Source organism: Gobius niger (genome assembly GCF_951799975.1).
Source record: "Gobius niger genome assembly, chromosome: 15".
Lineage (NCBI taxonomy): Eukaryota > Metazoa > Chordata > Actinopteri > Gobiiformes > Gobiidae > Gobius > Gobius niger.
In genome coordinates this window covers 22992624-23017028 of record NC_136866.1, presented here as the reverse complement: position 1 = coordinate 23017028, position 24405 = coordinate 22992624, and the positions used below count along the sequence as shown (strand labels likewise).

At 44.9% G+C, this 24405-nt stretch overlaps 1 protein-coding gene across 2 annotated transcripts in view; it reads left to right on the top strand.

The window, feature by feature from the left end:
* The first annotated feature begins 19312 nt into the window (after positions 1 to 19312).
* The window catches only part of klhl29 (kelch like family member 29), a 591085-nt gene continuing 585992 nt past the window's right edge, over positions 19313 to 24405 (top strand). For both annotated transcript variants that reach the window (XM_079572681.1, XM_079572682.1), the window contains exon 1: positions 19313 to 19668. The gene's annotated coding sequence lies outside the window, so the exon portion shown is untranslated. The remainder of the gene's footprint in view (positions 19669 to 24405) is intronic.

Here is a 24405-nt window from a genome sequence, read left to right as displayed (position 1 = left end):
GTATTAAAAAAACTTAAATTACTTACTGGCATCGAGTAAACAAGTATCAAAGGCACGTATTGAAAAAAATACCTATCTTTAGAGACCAAGCTTTGATGCATGTTGGTACAGGGACAGCATTAAAGGAAGTAACTTGGTTGTTTCATCTCAAATAAATGATACACATGTAAAATAAAATGTTTTTTTTAATGAAATAAATTATGTTACTGTTCTGTTTATCCTCTCCTGGAACCGCCACCTTAACGTGGTGAAGGGGTTTGAGCGCCCGAATGATCCTGGAGCCCTGTTGTCGGGGGCTTCGTGCCCCTGGTAGGGTCTCCCATGGCAAACAGGTCCGAGGTGATGAGTCAGACAAAGAGCGGTTCAGAAGCCCCTTATGAGAGACCAACAGGCCCGGTTAGTACCATGAGGCCGTCCTGTGGACCCACAGAATGGATGGATGGGAAAAAACAATCATTCAGGTATTGCTAGGCTAATCTATCTAAAACCAAGTACCGTAAACTCTGGACTATTGAACACACCAGCAAAATGTTATTTATTTATTTTTTTCTTTTTCCATATAGGCCGCACTGGTCTGGGCTATAAGCTGCAGCTGTTCCAAGCGCATTTGAAGCACCAACAGGACTTTTATCTTCGTGCGCAGTCAAATTTTCCAAGACAATGGTGGCCTACAGGTACATTTACTTTGTATGTTACGAACTTCGATGATATTATTCTTTAAACGTGCACGTTCAGTCAGTCTGTGCTGCCCGCACAGCGACTCCTCCTCGGGAGTATGGCCGTGTTCATAGCCACCCTCCTCGACAGTTTCCTGGTGTTCGAAGGCACTCTGAGCTGGGTCTGTGGTGACCGCTCGAGGCTGGCTTTTAACATCATAATATAATATAATCCATGATATTTCAGCAGTGAGAGAATTAAACGCATTTATTTTATGCCACAAGCAACCTTAGCACCCGCTAGTAAACACCGTGGACAGATGAAGACAGCGATAGAGTGAAACATGACACAATATTCAGTATGACCATAAAAATCTTTGAATTAGCTTCAAAGCGTGGGATAAAAGTAGTTCATATGACGTGACCTTTCCCAGAAGCTCACACCTGTGTTTCCACCTTCAAACAGATTGGATTCTCTGGCTCACAACAGCCTGCTGGAGTCAACTGCGTGGCAAAGCTTTTTCAACCACGAGAAACCGGTTAAGATCCTTTAAAAATTCAGCAGTAGTAATAGTGGCACTCATCAATTTGTCCCAAACGAAGACAAGGCCCTCACTGTTCTGTATCAATCCGCTGCTAAATCAATGACCATGTTCAGCTCAGACAGTAATTAACCATTAGCACCTCCTTTAGCGCTTGGAGATTCCTCTGGGAACAATTTTATCCTCCGAGTCGCCCCTAGTTTCCTCCACGCAGGATACAGGGGGGAAAAAGCATCATCCCAATTAAAATAGCTAATACCTTTATGTTTACTATTTGACACTGTTTGTTTTTTTTATCGGGCGCTGTCTCAATTATGTGGTCACTACGCGGCGTAATCAGAGGAGCGAGATGACACAGTAAATGGGTCTTAGCTTTGCCCGTCTTTCGTCAATACGCAATTATCCCCTCTGTTGCCTTTCCCCCCGCCGATAAAGCGCGACTTAAAAATAGCCTCTTTTTTGTTGGTTAGAGGACGGCCATTGTTTCTTAATTGCGACAATCTGAAATGGCCTGACACATTGATCTCCCATTAATGGCGTTTAAATGGTTTAGAATCGGCACGGTTCACCGGAGCCGCGAGCAGTCGTTCTGGAAAGGAGAGTACAGTTACTTTAAGGGAAGTGTATTACGCGTTAATCTAGAAGCTGGATGGTCGCCGCTTCAGTTTCCGCCCAGAGATTGTGCTCTGTTCTCCAAGAGACTCCATGCCCCTCTCCAGACAGAGAAAAAGAAATATGTAAGATCATGAAAGCTATTATAGAGGGTAATTATTCAAGTCTGAGAGAAATCTTTGCTTGGAAGTCTGCAAAAAGTCATCTAAGAACACAACTAAAATTGCCTCGAAATTAGTAAATCTGTGCATAATTTGAGTAGCTAACTTCAAGTAATCTTAAAAATGAGAAAAAAGTATCTCATTGCACTCGAAATTAGATTAAAAAAGACTCATTGGACGTGAAAACAGGCAGCAACCTCCCTCTCTCTTGGTACTCTTGGTCTTCTGAGAGACTGAAGAGGCACCAGGAGCCCCCCACACCTGCAGCACAGTGGAGGCGTCACAAGAGGAGCTACAGGACGCAAAAAAAAGGGACAAACGAGGAGGTATCCGGGCGAGACTCACAGCTAAGCCACACGTGCCTTCTATTGTTCTGGCTAATGGACGTTCACTGGAGAATAAAACAGATTAACTGCAAAGTTCTTCCCAGATGATGGTGAAAGACTGTGGTGGAGCGGAGGGAGCTGCGCAGGAGGAAGGAGGAGGTGGTGGAGCTGACCAGTGCAGGACACCACGCTCTGAAACAGGGACAAACCCAGGAGGCGCTGCATCATTTCAGAGGATTAAAGTTGCATGCTGGTCAGGTTTACCCAAAGTGAGGCTCAGTACTTTCTTACTTACTTTGAAATAAGACTGTTGTTGATGTTGAAGTGTAAAAATCTTGCTCATGGACAGATTTCTTGAAATGAGTGAATTTGTCCTTGACTAAAATCAAGGACAAATTCAGTCATTTCTTCGCCGACTTACTTAAGAACAAAGTAGCAGGTAAAACATAAACGCCGGCTGCACGTTTATCCTTATTTCTGCTTAGATGTGATCACATGAATGTGTATTCTTTAGATTGCAAAGAAAATCATCTTCACTTTGAGGAAAGCTCATATGTTCAAGTTTGGTCAATGTAAAACTTGATCTATACAGACTATAGGACAGGACTGTTACTTGAAAACATTACTCAAATACAAATAAGTACAGGATGCAAATTTTAGGATTGGAATAGGATGAAATTGAAACTGATTTGTGCAGATTTCAATTCAGTAATTGTACAATAAAGGGGCTCTAACCGTTTTCAGCGCAATATTAGTGATCATGAATCAGAAGTTGAAGAATCAGGATGTTGGAAGTTAAGAATACGTATGAGCCACATTTCTCCTCTTTTTTTTTTAAACAGGGGGAAAAACAGGTCCAGTGTCTTTAACCAGAGAGTGTAACCTGTGTCTCAACATAACTTCAGGTTGGGAGTCATTTTATTCCACGTGTTCCCGGATAGAAATGTGCACAAGTCGCTACACAAGATAAAGTTTGTGTGTCGGATTACCCACCTCTGTGTGAGGGCAGTCATGTTGAGGTCAGGCCTCGATATTGACTTGATGATGTGAAGACTGACTGTCATAAAGTCATTATAGGAAATCCATGTCTCTGTGCAGCTCTGGATCCATTCTGCAGAGGCTGCAGTAATTACAGAGATTTGTCAGGGACATCTTAGACCCATCGCTGCTGAAGTTTGGAGGAAATATCATCCATTAAATATCATTTTCTGAAACGACCGGAGCTGATTCAGTCGGTTTATACGGTATTCATAATAACTCTGTCTATGCAGCATTTTAGTACTGAGGGTTTTTACATTTTCTAGCTCTTTAAATCTGTTTTTTACTGTAATACAAGGCTAGTTACAACAATAAACGATTGCATCAGTCATTGATAACTGGCAGTTAAGGTTATTTAATTGCAACAAATTAGTCAACTTGTCTTAAAAACTTACTGTAAAGGCGCAGTAAGTAACTTTTTATCCAGAAACAAAGTTGAGATTAGTGGTTATTTGACCACTCAGGTTGTTGCCTTCACTTTTCATCATGGACGCTCTAAGATTAAATGTTTTTTATAGTTTCTGGTAGGTTTTCACTACTGATAAACCCATCTCCATGGTTACACATCCATTCAGAAAAAATACCAGAAACCATAAAAACAATCTATCGTGGAGCACCAAAGAGGCCACTGTGATGGAAAATAAAGGCGCTAAGCTAACCATGCATCCATCTGCTGGGTCACTTTAAGGTCAAATACACACTAATATAAACTGTTATGTCCACATAAAATAATGCATTGTTTTTTTATATAGCGCTTTTCTGGAAACACAAAGACGCTTTACATTGCACTATTCGTTCACTCCATACTCGGTGGTGGTAAGCTACTATTGTAGCCACAGCTGCCCTGGGGTAGACTGACGGAAGCGAGGCAACCAGCCCGCGCCATCGGCCCAACCACTCACTCACTCACTCACTCACTCACTCACACACTGCATTCGCTAGGCTTCCTGGTGTTCCCAGACGGTCTCCCATCCAAGTCCTGCCAGGCCCTTCCCTTCAATTCTGACCAAGGCCCCCGACAGCAGAGCCCCCAGGATCATTCTGGTCATCAAACCCCTCCCCCATGTTAAGGTGGTGGTTCCAGGAGGGGGTGATCTAAGCCATAATTACAAAAGGATTAAAACCTGTCATATGCACTTTAACACATTTGCTTTTTTTCATCGGTAAATGAAGGTAACCATCGTTGATCGAGTAAATTGATCAGTTATTGTTTGCCCAAAAGTGTTCAGTTGTTGATAAGAATGTGACATTTGGTAGAATAATTCCATAGATGTTTATTTTGAGGAAAAAATGCCGGCCACTCAAAGTTCATTTGGCAGCCATCTTCAAGAAGTTGTGCTCATGATACAGTTAATTAGAAAGAGAGCAGATGCCTGTCCTCGAGCAGTGATATATTTGTTCCCTATTTCAGTTTCCTTCTTTAACTGTTGTTTTTAGTTAGAGTTTACCTCAGCTCATTGAACTCCGTAATCTCTTGTTCCAACATGACCCTGTTTGCCTTCGCGCGGCACCGTCTGGGGTTTTTAATAAACATATGCCCACTTTCTCCTCATAGCGCTTGCACAAATACTTTTAAGACTCGCACTTTTCGACCCAGGCGCCCACAAGGCGGCGGCGCACAGAGCTGTGATGTAATTACACTTGTTAATTGGAAGAAAGCCACCTGCGGCAGGAGAAGTGTGGTCATCTCCGCTCAAATTGCTTTTTTACTTGTTGTTTTGCTTTCCAAGTCTGCGTGTTGTGGGAGGACTACAACAAAGCCATGCAGAGCCATTGTTCAGACTAAAATAAATGCTTTAAACAGTGCTTAAAGACACCTTAAAGGCATGAACAATAACATATAAGGCATTCATTTCATTTACAGCCGTGACTTTAGCTGGAGCTCATCCTCATGGAGATGTTGCTGCTTTGCTTTGACCGCTGGCAGCCAGACATGAGGTTTTAGTATGATACGTTCTCTTTCAAACTGCAAAAATAGCCTTGTTGATGTTTAGCTGAATAACAGGAGCATGTTTGTCGATTTAGACGATTTCAAAACACAGCAATTTTCATTATTTGGTCATTCATTCCTGATTTCTGTGCTCACAAAAGACCATTATTACCATTTGAGGGAGCCTGGACTAGAATGAAACTGATCAAATAAGGCTAAAATCAATACCTGTTAACTATTAGTAATTAGTAATCTGTTTTCTATGAAAGGCAATTTTAGCGATTAACCTGGTATCTGTCATCTTAGGTTTAGGGTTAGAGTTATTTTCTCCAATGATGCATATCCAAATCTTAAAGCGTATTGACTGGAGAGCTTACAGCCTGCAGGAAATTTGTGATGTCACATCGCTAAGCATCATGGGATATGCAGCAATAATAAACTAATGGAGATTTGTGAAGGTAAAATAATGGACTCATTGTTCACATCAAAACACTTGGACACCACAGAGTTAGATGGATTTAGCAGTGACTCAACAGTTAAAGCACTTTTTATACTGTTTTTGGCTAATATTATGGACAATAGACAGTATGCTAGCACCCACAAACATGGTAACAGTGGATTTTCCTCAACTCTATACGTTTGTTAAGTGATGATGTCATCACTCCACTTCCGGATGCAATGGACCATTTGCCCTATTCAGTGTAATGGGATTTTGCTGATTTTAACCTGCTTTAGATCCGACTACAAGGCTCGCTTTAAGCTTCTGATCGCGACGAAATATCACATTTACTCTGGAGTTTAGTTAGTTTGTAAGTCCTTTCTTTCATTAATTATCATATTTTTGTCCATACACAGTGAAGGCTTATTTTTTCTAAATGGTGTAAAACCTTTTATCTGTTCTTATTTCACCAGGAGATTGAGATAAAAAACAAACCTATATGCTAGTGTCATACCTAATTTGAAAGCCGAGACCTTCTAGTTTCTAAAACTATGTGTAAATAACCATCCTGACCCTAAATCACAACCCTAACTCCTTACCCTAAATCTGTTACGAAACCCGGGTAGGAGCAGGTAGGTATCAGGCCAGAGGTCCAGGGGGGAGCAGGTAGGTATCTGGCCGGAGGTCCAGGGGGGAGCAGGTAGGTATCTGGCCGGAGGTCCAGGGGGGAGCAGGTAGGTATCTGGCTGGAGGTCCGGGGGGAGCAGGTAGGTATCAGGCTGGAGGCCCAGGGGGGAGCAGGTAGGTATCAGGCCGGAGATCCAGGGGGGAGCAGGTAGGTATCTGGCTGGAGGTCCAGGGGGGAGCAGGTAGGTATCAGGCCGGAGGTCCAGGGGGGAGCAGGTAGGTATCTGGCCGGAGGTCCAGGGGGGAGCAGGTAGGTATCTGGCTGGAGGTCCAGGGGGGAGCAGGTAGGTATCAGGCCGGAGGTCCAGGGGGGAGCAGGTAGGTATCTGGCCGGAGGTCCAGGGGGAGCAGGTAGGTATCTGGCTGGAGGTCCAGGGGGGAGCAGGTAGGTATCTGGCCGGAGGTCCAGGGGGGAGCAGGTAGGTATCAGGCCGGAGGTCCAGGGGGGAGCAGGTAGGTATCAGGCCGGAGGTCCAGGGGGGAGCAGGTAGGTATCAGGCCGGAGGTCCAGGGGGGAGCAGGTAGGTATCAGGCTGGAGGTCCAGGGTCCAGTTCCAATCATAACCCCCGATCAGTACGGACGCCACATAACACGGACCACCTCATGACATCACCAGGTGTAACACATTGTAATGAGATTTACAGCAAATGTTAAAAGACTCAATGGGCAACATAAGTGTTTGGCATTACACTGACTTTAAGGCGTTGGAATGGCATTGTAATTCCCTGCGAGAAAACATCCTCACACAAATACCCCCCGCTGAGGCGCTGCAGCCACATGTAGCACTGACAGCAAGGCGAGGCTGAGACTACAGAAAGAGAGAGACGGGGAGAGTGAGCCAGGTTGGACCGCGGGAGTGTTTTGGAAACATATGTTCTGTACAAAAGCCGAACACAAATACATTCTGATGGTGTGAGCAGCACAGAGGCATAAATGTCAGTGTGATTAAATACAGGCCAAGGCGCTCCACCTGAAGGCCCTCCTCCAACCGCATTTGCATTTCCAAAATCTTGGCTCGGAGTGTCGTCTCCTCCCGTCTTGCATATAAATTTGGATTACCGGCTGTCTGTGAGCGATGGATTAAATTCGGAGTCTATTTGAAGTCGTACAATCATGAAGTTTTATTATAGCACATGTGGATTAAGTGCTATATTACCGAAGTAGAAGTATTTAGTGAGATTGTTGCTTGAGTGACAGCGACATGTTCTCCCCGTGTCTGTGTGGGTTTCCTCCATTAACCCAAACCATGCACAACAGGTTCATCCTCCAGCCGTGATTATGAGCATAAATTATCGTCTTTTGAGTCTAACAATACACCCCCTCTCTCAGCAACATCCCAATAATAAACTAATGTTAAACTGTGTGATCAGACGGCGTCTCTTTTGCATCAGACAGATATGGATTTGACTGAGGTAATCACAGACTTTGTGTCTACAGCTTCTGCTGCTCTAACACGATCACTCTGGACACGCGCCCCTTTGTCTCATTCGGCTCACGTACTATCAACTGTTTTGACTGGGCCTCGTCTGGACTGGACCACGTCACACAGACAGTATAGTGATGTGTTGGATAACTAAGTCCATATTTGTTTTTGAAGTAATGATGGGTTATGTGTGGAGCTTCCATGTTCTTGCCATGTCTAAGCAGGTATCTCAGGTTTATCATATCACCAAAAACATGTATATTAGCGTTTTCTCTGAGGCCAGGGTGAGGCTGTCTTGGTTAAATGAAGGTTGAGTAAAGAAAAATGTATATTTATTGGATCGAGAGATATTTGCATTTTAAATCATTCCATTGTACATTGACAAAACAGAAATATATATTATTATTATTTTGCATAGAGCTCATGCACCAATACAAACATTGACAAATTCCGAAAGAGAATAGGCAAGTTTATTTGTATGGCGCATTTCATGTACATGTACAACTCAGTGTACCTCACAGCAACACCAGACACCATAAAAAATGCAATAAAAAGCATTAAAAACAGAATAAAATTACATTAAAAAAATACATTAAAAATATATATATTGTATATATTAAAATTAGTTAAAATACAATCAATTGCCATAGGCAGCAGTAAAAAGGTGTCCTTTCAGCCTGGACTTCAATAGGGTCGACACCTGTCTCATGTCCTCACTGAAGCTGTTCTGAAACGCAGCCTCACTGTGTTTTGGTGGTGACACCGTGAACCCCTTGTGGTTCATACTTTTATGGAAGGAACGTCAGCATTTTCCCAATTCCATGCAATTGTTCTCCAGGCCAGCAGGAGACCAACTAATGGTGGCCTTCCCTTTATTGATTTATTGATTTAGTCTTAGGGTATTTCCCTAAAATGCACAGCATTGCACAAAAAGGAACTTTAATTCCAACTACTGTGGAGATGGTTAATGCTCTCAACTTATATAGCACATTTCCACCAACATTAGACACTCTTTACTACAAGGAACTACAGTATACTCATCCATCCACACTCTCATTCATACACCAATGTCCGCAGACAATAAAGGCAAGGAGGGTGAAGTGTCTTGCTCAAGGACGCAACGACACTGTGCACCTTCAGGACCTGGGATTCAAACCTCCAATCTTCTGATCCACTCGTTCATCTGTGCCATTGTTAGTGGTTAGTTAGTTAGTAGTTTGAACTAACTATCATATTTCTGCATTTTCCAACAGTCCCATAAACAGTGAATAGTTTCCCTTATCAGTAAAGCACCAATACTATTATATTAGAAAACATTAGATTGTAATGTGCAATGGCAAACACACTTCTGCAACAACAGCCGTATAACAGGGGAGGAGAATGTAGAGAGACTATAGACTGGGGTGTATATGTGTTCCAGCTCAACCACTGAGCCGTATAGCAGCACAAAGTTGAATCGTTTTCACATTATGAAAGAATGAAGTGCATTAAACACAGGCCAGACATTAAAGTGGAGGAGGCGTCTGGTGTTCTGCTGCTAAAAGAACGCTCTTCGAGTCCGGAGTGCAGCAGACTGATATATTACCTGATGTAAATAATAGATAGACGGAGATCGATCATCGCTTTGGCTCAAATAGGACCCGGTTTCACGTTTCCTGCTCGTTTTTCCTCCACCCAGACTTTACGTTTTTCCTTTTTCAAACTTTAACACAACTCTGGGCAACTTATTTATAAACCCAAAGATGAAAACTGTGTTTAATTCTTCAGAGCTCTTACCCCTCTGCCTCCTGAGCCCAATTAGGCTTGTTTACTGACTGTAGATTTTGTCACAAACGAGGTACAGTAAAGGGCAGGAGCGGGAGATAGCTCTGCAGAATCACTTCAGGTAATTGCACAGGAGACGGAGAGAGACATAACAGCGCCAATACACCTACGCTCTGATGTACGGAGAATACGCTTTAGCATAGCCTCAAGCTTATCATGCAGAACAGACTTTTTGGATCCTTTGACCTTTTTTTGTTTTCAGCATTTTCCAAAAAACATTTATGTCTCGTCCATCACGCTCTCCTCCAATAAACGTTAGGAAATGGGTCTCTTTCTGTTTTCCTGTGAGCTACTTTAATATAGCAAAAATGGCAGAAGGCAAGGCAAGTTTATTTGTACAATTCATACACAAGGCGATTCAAAGTGCTTCACAGTTGCATAGGATTACAGGAAAGCAGATAAAATCAATAAAATCATTGACATAAAATGTATCTGAACTGCTACCTTAACGTGGTGGGGTTGTTTGAGTGCCCGAATGATCCGAGGAGCTATGTTGTCTGGGGCTTTATGCCCCTGGTAGGGTCTCCCATGGCAAACAGGTCCGAGGTGACGGGTCTGACGAAGAGTAGTTCAGAAGACCCCCATGGACGTACGACATACAAGGACCGAGACGTCGCCCACCCTGGAGCCAGACCTGGGGTTGGGGCCCGAATGCGAGCGTCTGGTGGCCGGGTCTCTGCCCACGGGGCCCGGCCGGGCCCAGCCCGAAGGGACGACGTGGGCCCGCCCTCCTGTGGACCCACCACCCGCAGAGGGATCCGTAGGGGTCGGGTGCGAAGAGGACTGGGTGGCAGTCAGAGGCAGGTGCCTCGACGACCTGGTCCACATGCGCAGCTTCTGGCGTTCGGGACATGGAACGTCACTTCGCTGGGGGGGAAGGAGCCTGAGCTTGTGCGGGAGGTTGAGAGATACCGACTAGATATAGTCGGGCTCACCTCCACGCACAGCTTGGGTTCCGGATCCCAACTCCTGGAGAGAGGCTGGACTCTCCATTTTTCTGGAGTTGCCCGCGGGGAGAGGCGGCGGGCTGGGGTGGGTTTGCTCATATCCCCCCAGCTCAGCCATCACGTGTTGGAGTTCACCCCGGTGGACGAGAGGGTCGCGTCCCTACGCCTCCAGGTCGGGGACAGGTCTCTCACCGTTGTTTCGGCCTACGGGCCCAACATCGGTGCAGAGTACCCGGCCTTCTTGGAGTCCCTGGGAGGGGTACTAGATAGTGCTCCGACTGGGGACTCCATTGTTCTGCTGGGGGACTTCAACGCCCACGTGGGTAACGACAGTGAGACCTGGGAGGGAGTGATTGGGAAGAACGGCCTCCCCGATCTGAACCCGAGTGGTGTTCTGTTATTGGACTTCTGTGCTAGTCGCAGTTTGTCCATAACGAACACCATGTTCGAGCACAAGGGTGTCCATAAGTGCACGTGGCACCAGGACACCCTAGGCAGGAGGTCGATGATCGACTTTGTAGTTGTGTCGTCTGACCTCCGGCCGCGTGTCTCGGACACTCGGGTGAAGAGAGGGGCGGAGCTGTCAACCGATCACCACCTGGTGGTGAGCTGGATCCGCTGGCAGGGGAGGAAGCCGGTCAGACCTGGCAGGCCCAAGCGTGTTGTGAGGGTCTGTTGGGAACGTCTGGCGGATCCCTCTGTCAGTGGGGTCTTCAACTCCCACCTCCGGAAGAGCTTCACCCAGATTCCGGGGGAGGCGGGGGACATGGAGTCCGAGTGGACTCTGTTCTCCTCCTCCATTGTCGATGGAAGAAATTCTGGCAAACCATCCGGCGCCTCAGGAGGGGGAAGCAGTGCTTCACCAACACTGTTTACAGTGCGGGTGGGGGGCTGCTGACCTCGACTGGGGATGTCGTCGGACGGTGGAAGGAGTACTTCGAGGACCTCCTCAATCCCGTCGTCACGTCTTCCAATGAGGAAGCCGAGGCTGGGGACTCGGGGGTGGGCTCGTCCATCACCCGGGCTGAAGTCACCGAGGTGGTGAGAGAGCTCCTCGGTGGCAAGGCTCCGGAGGTGGATGAGATTCGCCCTGAGTACCTTAAGTCTCTGGATGTTGTAGGACTGTCTTGGCTGACACGTCTCTGCAACATCGCGTGGCGGTCGGGGACAGTGCCCCTGGACTGGCAAACCGGGGTGGTGGTCCCTCTCTTTAAGAAGGGGGATCGGAGGGTGTGTTCCAATTACAGAGGAATCAGCCTCCCCGGTAAGGTCTACTCCAGGGTGCTGGAGAGGAGGATCCGGCCGATAGTTGAACCTCGGATCCAGGAGGAACAATGCGGTTTTCGTCCTGGTCGTGGCACACTGGACCAGCTCTACACCCTTCGTCGGGTGCTTGAGGGTTCGTGGGAGTTCGCCCAACCAGTCCACATGTGTTTTGTGGATCTGGAGAAGGCGTTCGACCGCGTCCCTCGTGGTGCCCTGTGGGGGGTGCTCCGGGAGTATGGGGTCCGGGGCCCTCTGTTAAGGGCTGTCCGTTCCCTGTATGACCGCAGCAGGAGCTTGGTTCGCATTGCCGGTAGTAAGTCAGACCTGTTCCCGGTGCGTGTTGGTCTCCGCCAGGGCTGCCCTTTGTCACCGGTTCTGTTCATTACCTTTATGGACAGAATTTCTAGGCGCAGCCAGGGGCCGGAGGGTGTCCGGTTTGGGAGCCTCAGGATCTCATCTCTGCTGTTTGCGGATGATGTTGTTCTGATGGCTCCAACGAACCAGGACCTTCAGCACGCTCTGGGGCGGTTTGCAGCCGAGTGTGTAGCGGCCGGGATGAGAATCAGCACCTCCAAATCCGAGGCCATGGTTCTCCACCGGAAAAAGGTGGCTTCCCCTCTACAGGTCGGTGGGGAGTCCTTACCTCAAGTGGAGGAGTTCAAGTATCTCGGGGTCTTGTTCACGAGTGAGGGACGGATGGAGCGTGAGATGGATAGACGGATCGGTGCAGCGTCAGCAGTGATGCGGCCGCTGTATCGGTCTGTCGTGGTGAAGAGGGAGCTGAGTCGGGGGGCAAAGCTCTCGATTTACCGATCGATCTACGTTCCCACCCTCACCTATGGTCATGAGATTTGGGTCATGACCGAAAGGACAAGATCGCGAATACAAGCGGCCGAAATGAGTTTCCTTCGCAGGGTGGCTGGGCGTACCCTCCGAGATCGGGTGAGGAGCTCAGTTACCCGGGAGGAGCTCGGAGTAGAGTCGCTGCTCCTCCACGTCGAAAGGAGCCAGCTGAGGTGGCTCGGGCATCTGTTCCGGATGCCTCCTGGTCGCCTCCCGCGGGAGGTGTTCCAGGCATGTCCTAGTGGGACAAGGCCTCGTGGAAGGCCCAGGACACGGTGGTGGGACTATGTCTCCGAGCTGGCCTGGTGTCGCCTCGGGGTCCCCCCAGAGCAGCTGGAGGAGGTGTGTGTGGATCGGGAAGTTTGGGCATCTCTGCTGAGACTGCTGCCCCCGCGACCCGGCCCCGGATAAAGCGGAAGAAAATGGATGGATGGATAAAATTTATCAATTGCAGTAAAAGTGTGCAGATAAAATACTTTCAGTTGTCTTATGCACGGTTAAAAAGAGCATGAAGACTGTTCCAGATTTTAGCTGCATGAAACTGAAATGCAGCCTCACCGTGTTTAGTCCTGACTCTGGAAACCACCCCTCCCTGATGTTCTCAGAGCCCGAGATGGTTCATACGGCTGTAACATGTCAGAGATGTACTTTGGTGCTAAACCATGAAAAGACTTGTAACAAGCAGAGCTGTTTTAAATTCTATTCTCTGAGTGACAGGAAGCCAGTGCAGAGACCGGAGCACTGGACTAATATGGCCCATGTTCACCAGCCATCAGTGACATGTAGATCTGAGTGTCATCTGCATAGTTGTGGTATACGACACATTGTTGCTGTTTATTAGCTGACCCAATGGAAACATGTACAAGTTGAATAAGAGGGGTCCCAAGATTGACCCCTGGGGGACTCCACAGGTTATGGCAATTTTATCTGAGGCACAGTTGCCTATTTCAACAAAGTATATCCTGTCCTGGAGGTAGGACAGAAAGCTCCTTATACTTCAAATATACTGTTGCTGCCATGCAAATGAAAGGTGGAGTCAGGGTTGCCAGGTCTGCTGCATTTCCGAGGGACTGGGTGGCTTTTTGAATGTTTCTGCAGGTAAAAAAAATATCTGTGTGGGTTTTTGAAGCGTTGTTTTCCCATGCTATTTAGATCTTAATTTGTCTTGGAAATCCCAATTTTAGATAACAAACCCTGGCGTTTAAAGCCATCAGAGCTGATCTCAGTGAAATATGCCTGCGGGATTGGGGCGGCTTTAAAGAGACTTTGGCGGCTTTGTCTGACCTGGATGGTGTTAAGTCTGGACAGTGAGAGGATATTTCAAAAAGAAAACGACTTCCTCATAACACTTTACTACACTCACCTAAAGGTTTGCAGACAGCGTTCAATCTTATACTGTACATTTTCTGGCTTTTTTCCCTCATGGTTTCACTTTACGCTGTGCTTTTTTCTTTAGAACAATAAGCTTTAAAGGTATTTTCTTGACCTTTCCTTCTTGTCGCCACAAAAAAAAAGGTCAAGCATTCTGACATTTGGTTGGACCGCCTGTAGCTTTCATCACAGCTTCACTGTTTCAATAAGCTTCTACAACAGGGGTGTCCAAAGTGCAGCCTGGGGGCCAAATGCGGCCCTCAGATCCATTTTTGTTGGCCCTCAGGCTTCTACACATCTTCAGAGAAAATCTGTTTTACTGCATGTTTAATAATTCCACACAATTAAAACCTCAGAAAGTATAATTTTATTGCGAGACAGAGCATTATGATTCCAAGTATAGTTTAAAACCTCTTAACACACAACTTAACCAAGCACATTTTTTCCCAGTTCGGCTTTACACAAATCTAAAAGCTCATGTTTTCATTATTATTTTTGTCATGTTTTCATTATTTTTTGTCATGTTTTCATTGTTTTTTTTGTGGTGTTTTCATTGTTTGTTGTCATGTTTTCATTGTTTTTTAGAATAGAATAGAATAGAATAGAATAGAATAGAATAGAATAGAATAGAATAGAATAGTTTACTTAAGTAGACATTCATCTTTGACTCCCCAACACATAAAAACCCAAGACTAGGCTCAATATAAACATGCCCAGTAGAAAAAATACATGTTTTCATTGTTTTTCTTGTTGTGTTTTCATTCATTTTGTTTGCAGCCTATTGGCCAGTGCAGTGCCTGATTTGAAAGCTAAGACCGTGTCAGATCTGTGTGAGAAAAACACAACTTACAGGTGATCGATGGCACTGGTTAAACAACTCTCTTAAAGGAACAGGCCACCGTTTTTCCATACTGAGACATGTTCTTACCTGAGCTTAGACGAGTTGATGCGTACCTGTCTGGTCTTTGTGTGTGCCCTCAGTCTCGCAAAAAGACCAAAGATGTTGTTAGCATTTGGCCTCTCCCAGTGTATTCCTATAGGTCCAAATGGTGTGAAGTTAGAAGCGGCCCAGCTCTTCCACAAGCACGAACAAAGACCAGACAGGTACGTATCAACTAAGCTCATAAGAACATATCTCAGTATGGAAAAACAGTGGCCTGTTCCTTTAAATACATGGATGTTTCTCTTTTGAGAAACACAATTTTTCACTCTTTTTAGCCATTTTCTGGTGGAATACGAATTCATCTATCACACACAAATAAAGTCAAGTGTAAATCAGGCCCACATGGATATATTCTCACAGCAGTCGTTGCGAGCGCTAGCTAGCAGTTAGCACTAGCACAATGCAAACATGAAGCATCCTGTTAGCATTCTCCGTTATTTATGTATTTATGGGCTGTTGAACCACTTTGCTCCTCTCCATGTCTTTGTATTTTTATTTAGCAGAAAACTATGTTCATAATTCAGTATTTGTCAAATTAGTTTTTGAATAATTAGAGAAAGTTTGTTTGTTTTCCCCCTTAACTGTTTTCAAACATGACCATATATGGGCGATTCCAGAGATGCCATCTGTATCTATAGCCGCCTGATCTTTGACCCTCCACGCCGTCCCAAAGTATGGACACTTTTGCTATACAATGTCAAAAGACCCAGCAGTGTTGCATTAATTTTCCCACCAAGATCTTGTTTTGATGATGGGGGAGTGTGTCAATGTCAATGTCAATTTTATTTATAAAGCACATTTAAAAACAACCAAAGTCGACCAAAGTGCTGTACAAGAACAGTAACAATATGTACAATAAACACAATAAAACTTAAACACAGGTCATATAAAGGCACAAACTGTGTCTGGTCTACATAGAACCGAAGGCCAAAGCAAAAAGATGAGTTTTTAATTTGGTTTTAAACTCCTCTACAGACTGAGCCGAGCGCACATGTAGAGGAAGGCTGTTCCAAAGTTTAGGGGCCCCCACTGAGAAGGCTCGGTCACCTCTGGACACACGCTTGGATTTAGGAACAGACAAAAGGAGCTGGTCTGCAGACCTCAGAGCTCTGCAGTGTGACCACAGCGCAAAGCCTTCTCCAGCACATCCCGAAGATTCTCAATGAATAAGAACAACACAAGCACAGTATGCGAGTTCCTCTTCATTTAGTACAGAACAAAAGCAAAACATTTACATAGAAGAAAGTAAAAAACAGTAATGCAAGGTGCGAATCGTGACTTTTTGTCTCCGTTTAGCCCCGAGCTGCGAAGACAGAACTCAAGAACTCAAAAACACCTTAAACAAACTGATAAATATTTATGTTCAGTAACTGCTGCGCCGAAATGCAAATGCACTTTCCCATCTGCTTTGACTTACACTGTTGGGTAATGTGTAAATACGTATTCCAAATGCGCTGTTGCTTTCAATAAAAATGCAAAAATTTAAATGCCAAGTACAGCATACACAAATTAATAAATCATCACTCAAATCACTCCTACTGTTTCTTATTTGACAAATTATACTTAAAACATTTTGAACCCACAACCATGCCAGCTTTAATGAAAGGAATTCATTGTTTATGTCCCATTAAAACGTTTCTCAAAGCATAATTCTGAATAGTAGCTGATAATTCAGTCACTAATGGTGTAAAAGACCCCAGGAGCTTCCATTATTTGCCTTTTGACTTCCGTAAAACGATTATCCTAACTGTGACGCTTCATTCACACCATCAGAGTGAAAAGTATTCATATATTCATGGTATAACCTGCTGGTTTAGATGACACATAATCACAATAAGTGTCATGTCATTACACTATGGTTGAAAAGTGATTTGTATGTTTGCTGTTGTCCTTGACAGGTTTGGAGACTTTTCGTGGTGTTAGAGACTTTGTAATTATCGGGGAAAAAGATGCACTCGATTTCTTCTGCAGGGTTGACATTTCGGAAAGTGTCTTTACAAATGAACTCCATACACTGGGGGTAAGCTACTAATGTAACCATAGCTGCCCTGGGGTAGACTGACGGAAGCGAGGCTGCCAGTCTGTGCCATCGGCCCCTCCGACCACCACCAACCCCTCACTCCAGGGGCGGTCTGGGACTGAACAACGGCCCTGGACTCTGACCGGCCTGGCCCACATGATGTTAACCTCCTACCACCTGAGTGCATTTTCTCCGGTTCGGCTTTACCCAAATCTAAAAGCTTCCCGACTGGAGAGCAACAGTGTAAAGCCTCATTTGAAGGCTAAGACCTGCAAAAGTTTTGTTTTTGCCATGTTTTCGTCACATTTTGTGGTCACTTTCTGTGGCTTTTTTGTTGCTTTTTCACAGCTTTTTCCATTGCTTTGTCTTCACGTTTTTGTCACTTTTTTGTTTTGTTTTTGTCATGTTTTTGTGGCTTTTTTGTTGCCTTTTCTCACTGCTTTGTTGTTGTGTTTTCACCCAATTTTTCGGTCACTTTTTTGTTCTGTTATCATCCTTGTTTTGACGCTATTCTGATGCTTTTCTTTTAAGCTTTTAGATTTGGGTGAAGCTAGGTTAAGGCGGGGGGTAGTAGGTTAAGGAGAAAATGGAGGAGCCAGACTGGTGGCCCTAGAGCCAGTGGCCCTTCTGCTCTTCCGGAATATTGTACATGTTTTTAGTGGTAGGGGAAACCGGAGTACCCAGAGGAAACTTACACAGACATGGGCAGAACATGCAAACTCCACACAGAAAGGCCCCCTCTGGCCGGAGATCGAACTCGGACCGTCTAGCTGTGAAGAGCAAATCACTGCAGTGTATCTTTCTATATTTCTGTCAGATTTGAGAAACCCCCTCTTAGAGAAGCTGAACGAGTTATTTTCTTCTTAATCAGAACCAATCTATACATTTGAAACATGGACGAGGTGGAACAACTTAAATTGGTTTTGAAGCTCGTTGTGTATTCAATTAACTTACTCACAAACCGGTCTTGTCTCCCCTCGAGTCTTAAAAGAGTTACTGAATGCAAAATGGGCAATGAATGCAAGTTCACGCACTGCAATATTGAGCTTCTTGGGTCTGAACTTTGCTTGGAAAGATATATTTACTGACAGACTATTGAGATTAGAGTTGTACTGAGTAAAAAGATTCCGTTCAAAGCACACATTTAACGTGTCTGAAAGCATTAGCTCACCAAGCAGACAGAAATATGAACTGTCTGTGCGAATGTTTCTGCATAAGGCCCTATGCAAGATGTGGTTTTAAAAGTGGTTTTAAAGTGTGTAGAAGCGACATGGATGTTTAAACGTTTGGATACTGCATGGACCAGGCTCATTCTCATTCTGGCCTCCTAATTTAGGCCTTGATTTACGGCCAAGATGCAGAGTCAATGTAATTACCAGCATTTAAGGAGCAGGTAGAATGAAAAAGACTGAGCACTCTGGCCTCTTTTGAACAAACAATGAAAGTAATCTGTGTTAGAAGTCAATTTAGAGAAGCTTTGAGCACGTCAGTGGCATCTGTAAAGGTAACATTCAAAGCCTTAATTACATATGAAAGTAAAGAAGGCTGATCTTACATGGCCATACCGTCTTTGCGATGTCCCTCTCTAAGATGGGGGTAGGACTTTTAACCAAAGAAAGATTATTATCTATGAATTATTTATGAAATGTTAATTGCTATGGCAACACTCTTATTTTCCCTTTTTTGATGCGATGGATAGGGTGCATGTAATCTGTAATTGGGCAGTCACCCAAGCCACTTCTCAGGGGTTCCCTTGGACAGGCATTTCACCTACACACGTATGCAAAGCCTGAAAGCGGTGCTTTCTGAGACGGCTGAGAATATGGAGTAAACAAACCAATTATGGCAATGTTCTCTCGAGCCAGACCCGAGAGCATCATTCATTTGGTAATGACGGCATAGTATGGATCCCTAACTGCCCAGCTGAGGGACAAATTGTTATAAATCCACATATGTGCAATGAAAATAATTGGACAGAAGGACTGAGAACCATTACAGACAATGTATGACAGGATTGTGATAAAAGAAGACAGGGCAGGCCGGCCCTCAGCATCCACTATCCTCAGACATGTTCAGGAAAATGAGAAAGTAAAGAGGAATCCTGGCTACAGCTATATCTCTGTCCTACCCTATGCTCCTTGCATTCATTATCATTTTTGGTGAAATTCAGCAGTGCACTTTGCTTGTTAAATCTGTTGCAGTCCCTGACAGTAACCGGCAGAGGGCGCAGCCGGGCTTACTCGAGCGCAAACAAACTGAAAGGGGAGGAGCAGCCAGCATCGGGAGTAAAGTGGCCACACGGTGTGCCAGTCCGTCCGAGACAGCAGCCGCTCACATCTCAGACCCACCTACTGCACGGAGACAGGAGCGAGCCTCTCCTCCGTGCACAAACTCCACTCTCCAGCTGACCGGGGGACCACTCTCCCCCAAGCCTGCGCACTCATCATCCTCTTATTGGGCGCGCACGCGTTTCTCCTCTCTGCCGTGCAATGCATCAGCAAGCCAGGATAAAGCCAGCTGCACGCACGTAAAAGAAACAGCAGCAGCAGCGGCAGCAGCCAGCGCCGGAGCGGAACAAGGACAAACCAAAGCCGGGAGGAGGGACAGCGGCAGCGGCGAGAGAGAGGGGCGCCTTGGAGGTAAGCGCACAGGCGGGCATGGCGAGGGGAGGCGGTCACTGCGCTCTCACGCCACGGGCACTACTCAATGTCAGGTGGGATTTCAGGAGGGGGGGCTCTAAACGCTTGTCCACCACCACCACCCTTTTTTTTTTTTTTTTTTAGCCTGAGAAAAGTATCGCTGGCAGCGTGCTGGGCTGTCATGCTGCGCGCGAAGGCTCCAGCAAATCAAACTTCACGTCCTGAGTGGTGATAAAGTGGGCAGCTTATGAAAATATCAATTGGTCCTTGGAGGTGAGAGCAACGGCGCCCGCGAGAGCAGCAGCACGTGGTGGGAACAGCGGCCAAAAGCATAATATCACGCCGTACTATACCTGCAGCGAGGAAAGACACGGCCAACCTGGGAGTCAGGGAGCGTGTGCTGTTTAATGGTCGGCCAAAAGATACAGTAAATCCGACGGGTGTGTTTTAAACAACACTGGGCACGCTGCAACAATGAAATGTACAGTGTCATGCGTCTGCTACGTTCACACCGGCTACTTCCAGTCTCTGGGTCGCATTCAGATTCTCATCGCATTTTGCAATTACAGTTTTTTTTCAATTATATTGTAATTTTAGAAAATAGCTTTGAGCTGAAATTGAATGGTTGTAATTATTAAATGGCAAAGGCTGGCAGTGTTTATATGCATAGTGTTGGGTAGAATAACAACTGCATTCTGGTAAAGTTACTCTTTCATATTTAGAGTGCAGTTACTTTCATCACAGTATTCAGTCATTAAATTTGAGCTCCATGTTATTACATTATTAAGAATGTTTAATAATGACTGAAAATAAAATAGAGGGTTAAAACGCGTATGGGTTAATGCAAATGATGGGCGTCTTATGACCTGGTGTGATCTGATGCTCCTGTGCATTTGCTAAAAAGCCTTTTTGAGTCCATTTGAATGAGTTCATAGCAGGCGTTCCAACAAGTGTAGTCATATTATTAACTAAACGCCTAATTGATGCATGAATAGTGTCATGCAAATCCACGTGAAAGTATCCTAAGTAATTCGGAATACAATACTCTGACCACGACCATTCAGTTCAACTTCACTGAGTCTTTTTTTCCTCCCACTAAATCAAACATGTTCTGAAATGCGCCCTCTTGTACTCGTCCGACAGTTCATATGCCAGTCTCCTCTTTAATATTGATGCTCCTGGATCTGTTGAAAGTTTGCACGATGAACCGAATCTTGACAAACCGTGTCGCAATTAGATATTTTCCAACCCCAAAAAATCGTGCGGCCGCATCACGGGAACGAGCATCCCTCATGTTGTCATCCCTGACTCCCGCGCCCATGTGTAGTAGAGCGCGAGTGCAATTCCCTCTGCCTGTTTGGTATATTCATTTTTTTTTGTTTTTTTTTTGCACACCCCAAAAAATCCATCTATCTGGAAATAATTGCCCTCCTCCGTGACATTATTTTTACTCGGCTGCCTGGAGCAAGTTGCTGATGAAAAGATGAAGCCACCGCTAATCATAGTCTTATTTCACTTAATCTGCCTTCCACTTTTAGCCGTGTGATCCGAGTGTCATATCAACCGGGGATACGAGTTCTGCCGCTGTGCTCACCGATGTTGGCACCACTGGCTGTTTACAAGTACCCGTGCGTGTGTGTGCGTATATATATATGTGTGTGTGTTGCTAAATATATCTCTGCACCGTTTCTGTATTGTGGTGCCGGTAACATGTGGCGGCGTGAGGGGGGGCGAGGGAGGAGAGGAACACTTGACCCGGACCGAATGATATTTAAACAGCCAGCCCGGCTATCGCGAATCAAGCGGGGGATTAAAGGCTTTAGATGTAGGCGTTTCTGAACAAGTATGAGCTGATGAGCTAAGACTGTGTGGTTTGGGCTCTGTGTGGGTCCGCGGTATAGCCGAGTCCACTCTTCGCCCTTCATGTACTGACAGGGACGATAGATAGATAGATAGATAGATAGATAGATAGATAGATAGATAGATAGATAGATAGATAGATAGATAGATAGATAGATAGATAGATGCTTAGTTTCCGAGGACTGACGGGATCAGGCAGAGCAATGGCAGTGTGGAAATGTTTAACTAAAACGTTGACACATTTATAAATTCAGCGCATTTTTTGTTTGCAAAAAAAAAGTGTCGATCTCAGTCAGATGAAAGCTGTGGTGATGCTGTGATGTATTGTTGACTTTTTTGCAACACAGATATTGCACCACCTAATATCGTCATACGGTATTTTTTGCGATAAATTGTGCGGCTCTAATCGCAATGTTATCGGAAATTATGTATCACAATACTTTTGATGTTAAATTCTGATTTGTTGCCGATTGGTAAACGATCCAGACTTTTAATATTACTTTCTTAGTAAAGTCATTCATTCAAAACAATCATAAATTTAGTACTCCGTGCATTGGAATGTATTATATCGCAGTACGTATCGTATCGGGCCCTCAGTATCGGGATATGTATAGGATCGCAACAAAAGTGTATCGTCCCAGTCCTAATATATACTGTATGTATGTATATAGATAGATAGACAGATAAACAGACATATATTGTTCTCACAAATGTCTAAAAACGGGCACTTAAAGAGACACTGCGTAACTTTTGGACTAGACTGTCACCATTAGTGCAAAACATGCTCCTACTGACCAGCTCGACGCAGAAAAATACTATTACTGCAGGGAATAATCAAAGAATGGATTTGGATGAGGACCTAACCTGTTTTAATCTCCAATTCTACTAACTTTAGTCACATCTCCATGGAGACGAGCTGGAGACGTACCCACTCCCGGTAAAGATACAGTCATGTCTTAGATGAGCTGAGCCGCTCACAGCAAAAACACATGTTTGTTTGTACATATGTAGGTATTTTTCCAGTGATGAAATGATCCATCATGAAATAAATGCTAGTATTTCAATTTTATTTAGTAAGTAAAATTCTACGTGGTGTGCCTTTTAAAAATAAATAATATAATGTTATAAATTGAGAAAGTACTAAATATAAACCGCCGTCACGTTTCATGTGCCCTTGCGTGTTTGTGCCAAACCGTGCCACTCATTTTTAAAGGCTGAAAAAACTGTGTCCAGTGTTAAATCCAACATGAAGTCAGGCGGCAGCTTAAATAATCCAAATTGCAGGGCAAACCTTAGGATATTTGCATAACGTTTCCAAAGGAAGTATTTGATTTTTTATTTGACAAAATAGAACACAGGCTGGACGTGCAAAAGACCAATCAATTCAAACAGCCCCTAACCAAACATAAAACTGCGCATGTCCTGCTTCTTTTTTGACAGTACTGCAAAGGATTTGTCAAACTCTGTGTACTTTATTCAAACAAGCAAAGGTGACAAATGAAGTTGAACGCCGCGCTGTGACGATGGCAGTTTTGGGGCTTCGGAGGACACGGCGAGCTCTCGGGTTTTTTTCATCACCCACTGACCTAAATGATAGAAGGAAGGGAAAAGTAGTGAAATATGGACAGTTTTTTAGCCTGGTTTTACACAATGTACTGAAAGCTTCCACGCCATTTCCATGTTGTTAGTGTGCTGTAAATCTACTGGGCTAAAAATCACATTATTAGTCACTCAGCCCCTCAGAAAATTGCACGTATTTGCATATGTAGAGAAAGCTCCGTTATTTGCTCAGTCGGGCAAGAGCCGCTTTTAAATCTGCTGGCGTCTCGTCCTGATGAAGGGATACTGTCACTTTCTACATTAAGACATCTGGATGCTTTGCCTCAATGTCATGTTACGGCTGCCTGCGCACTCTATACTGCCATATTATTTTCCGTGGTGCATTGTAAGGACGAGAGGAAGAACCTTAGACCACCGAAACCGAGGGCTGCGCAATCAATCAGTCGAAACTTTTACGAGTCACGTTTATCGCAAAGACTGGAATCGCTTAGGCCGTGTTATATCTTTTGCAAACAACCAAATTTGGTCTTTCCTCCTGATAAAGCTTTGTTTCGCCTTGATCTTGTTGATGTACTGCAGGTAGAGATGTGTGTGTGTTCGTGCTCTGGCTGGTTGATCTCTTTGTCTTTCCCCTCCGCGTTGTTGTAAGCTGTGACGTAGGATCTCTTCTGCTTTTCCTCGGAATAGTTATCAAATAGCGGCCATTTACCCCGTCACCAGCGCTTTGAAGGTCCGTGCGTCTTGAAGCTCCAGCAAAATTTTTCCGTTGTAGTCTGTGCCGTCCGTGCCGTAAAACTCAGTCAGGGCTAATCCTACTATATATCGATGTGATTTAGGTCGGCGCGGGGAGCTGCTTTGGCCTGAGGAATTCATTTAGAAATTACCCAGAGGCATTTATCCTATTAGCAAAGGCCAAGCGCAAAGCCACCTCTGTTGTTCTGGTCAGCAAATTACAGCATGTAGCTCAAGGCCATGTAATTTTATACAGGCTTTACGTTTTTCTTTTAATTAAAGCTCAATTCATTTCAAGTTTAGTTGTATAGCACATTTAAAGCAACGGCAGTCGACCAGTGCTTCACAATAGCAACATGTCACATATAGATATAAAATACAAATAAAAGATAACAGGACAGTTTGCTCGTATTGAAGGCCAGGGAGACGAGGTGTGTTTTCTGTCGGGACTTGAACTGTTCCACAGACTGAGAGGACCTGACAGACAAAGGGAGACTGTACCAAGGTCGAGGCGCTGCCACAGAGATGGCTCTCTCACAGGGGTGTCAAACATACGGCCCGCAGGCCTGATCCGGCCCGCAAGAT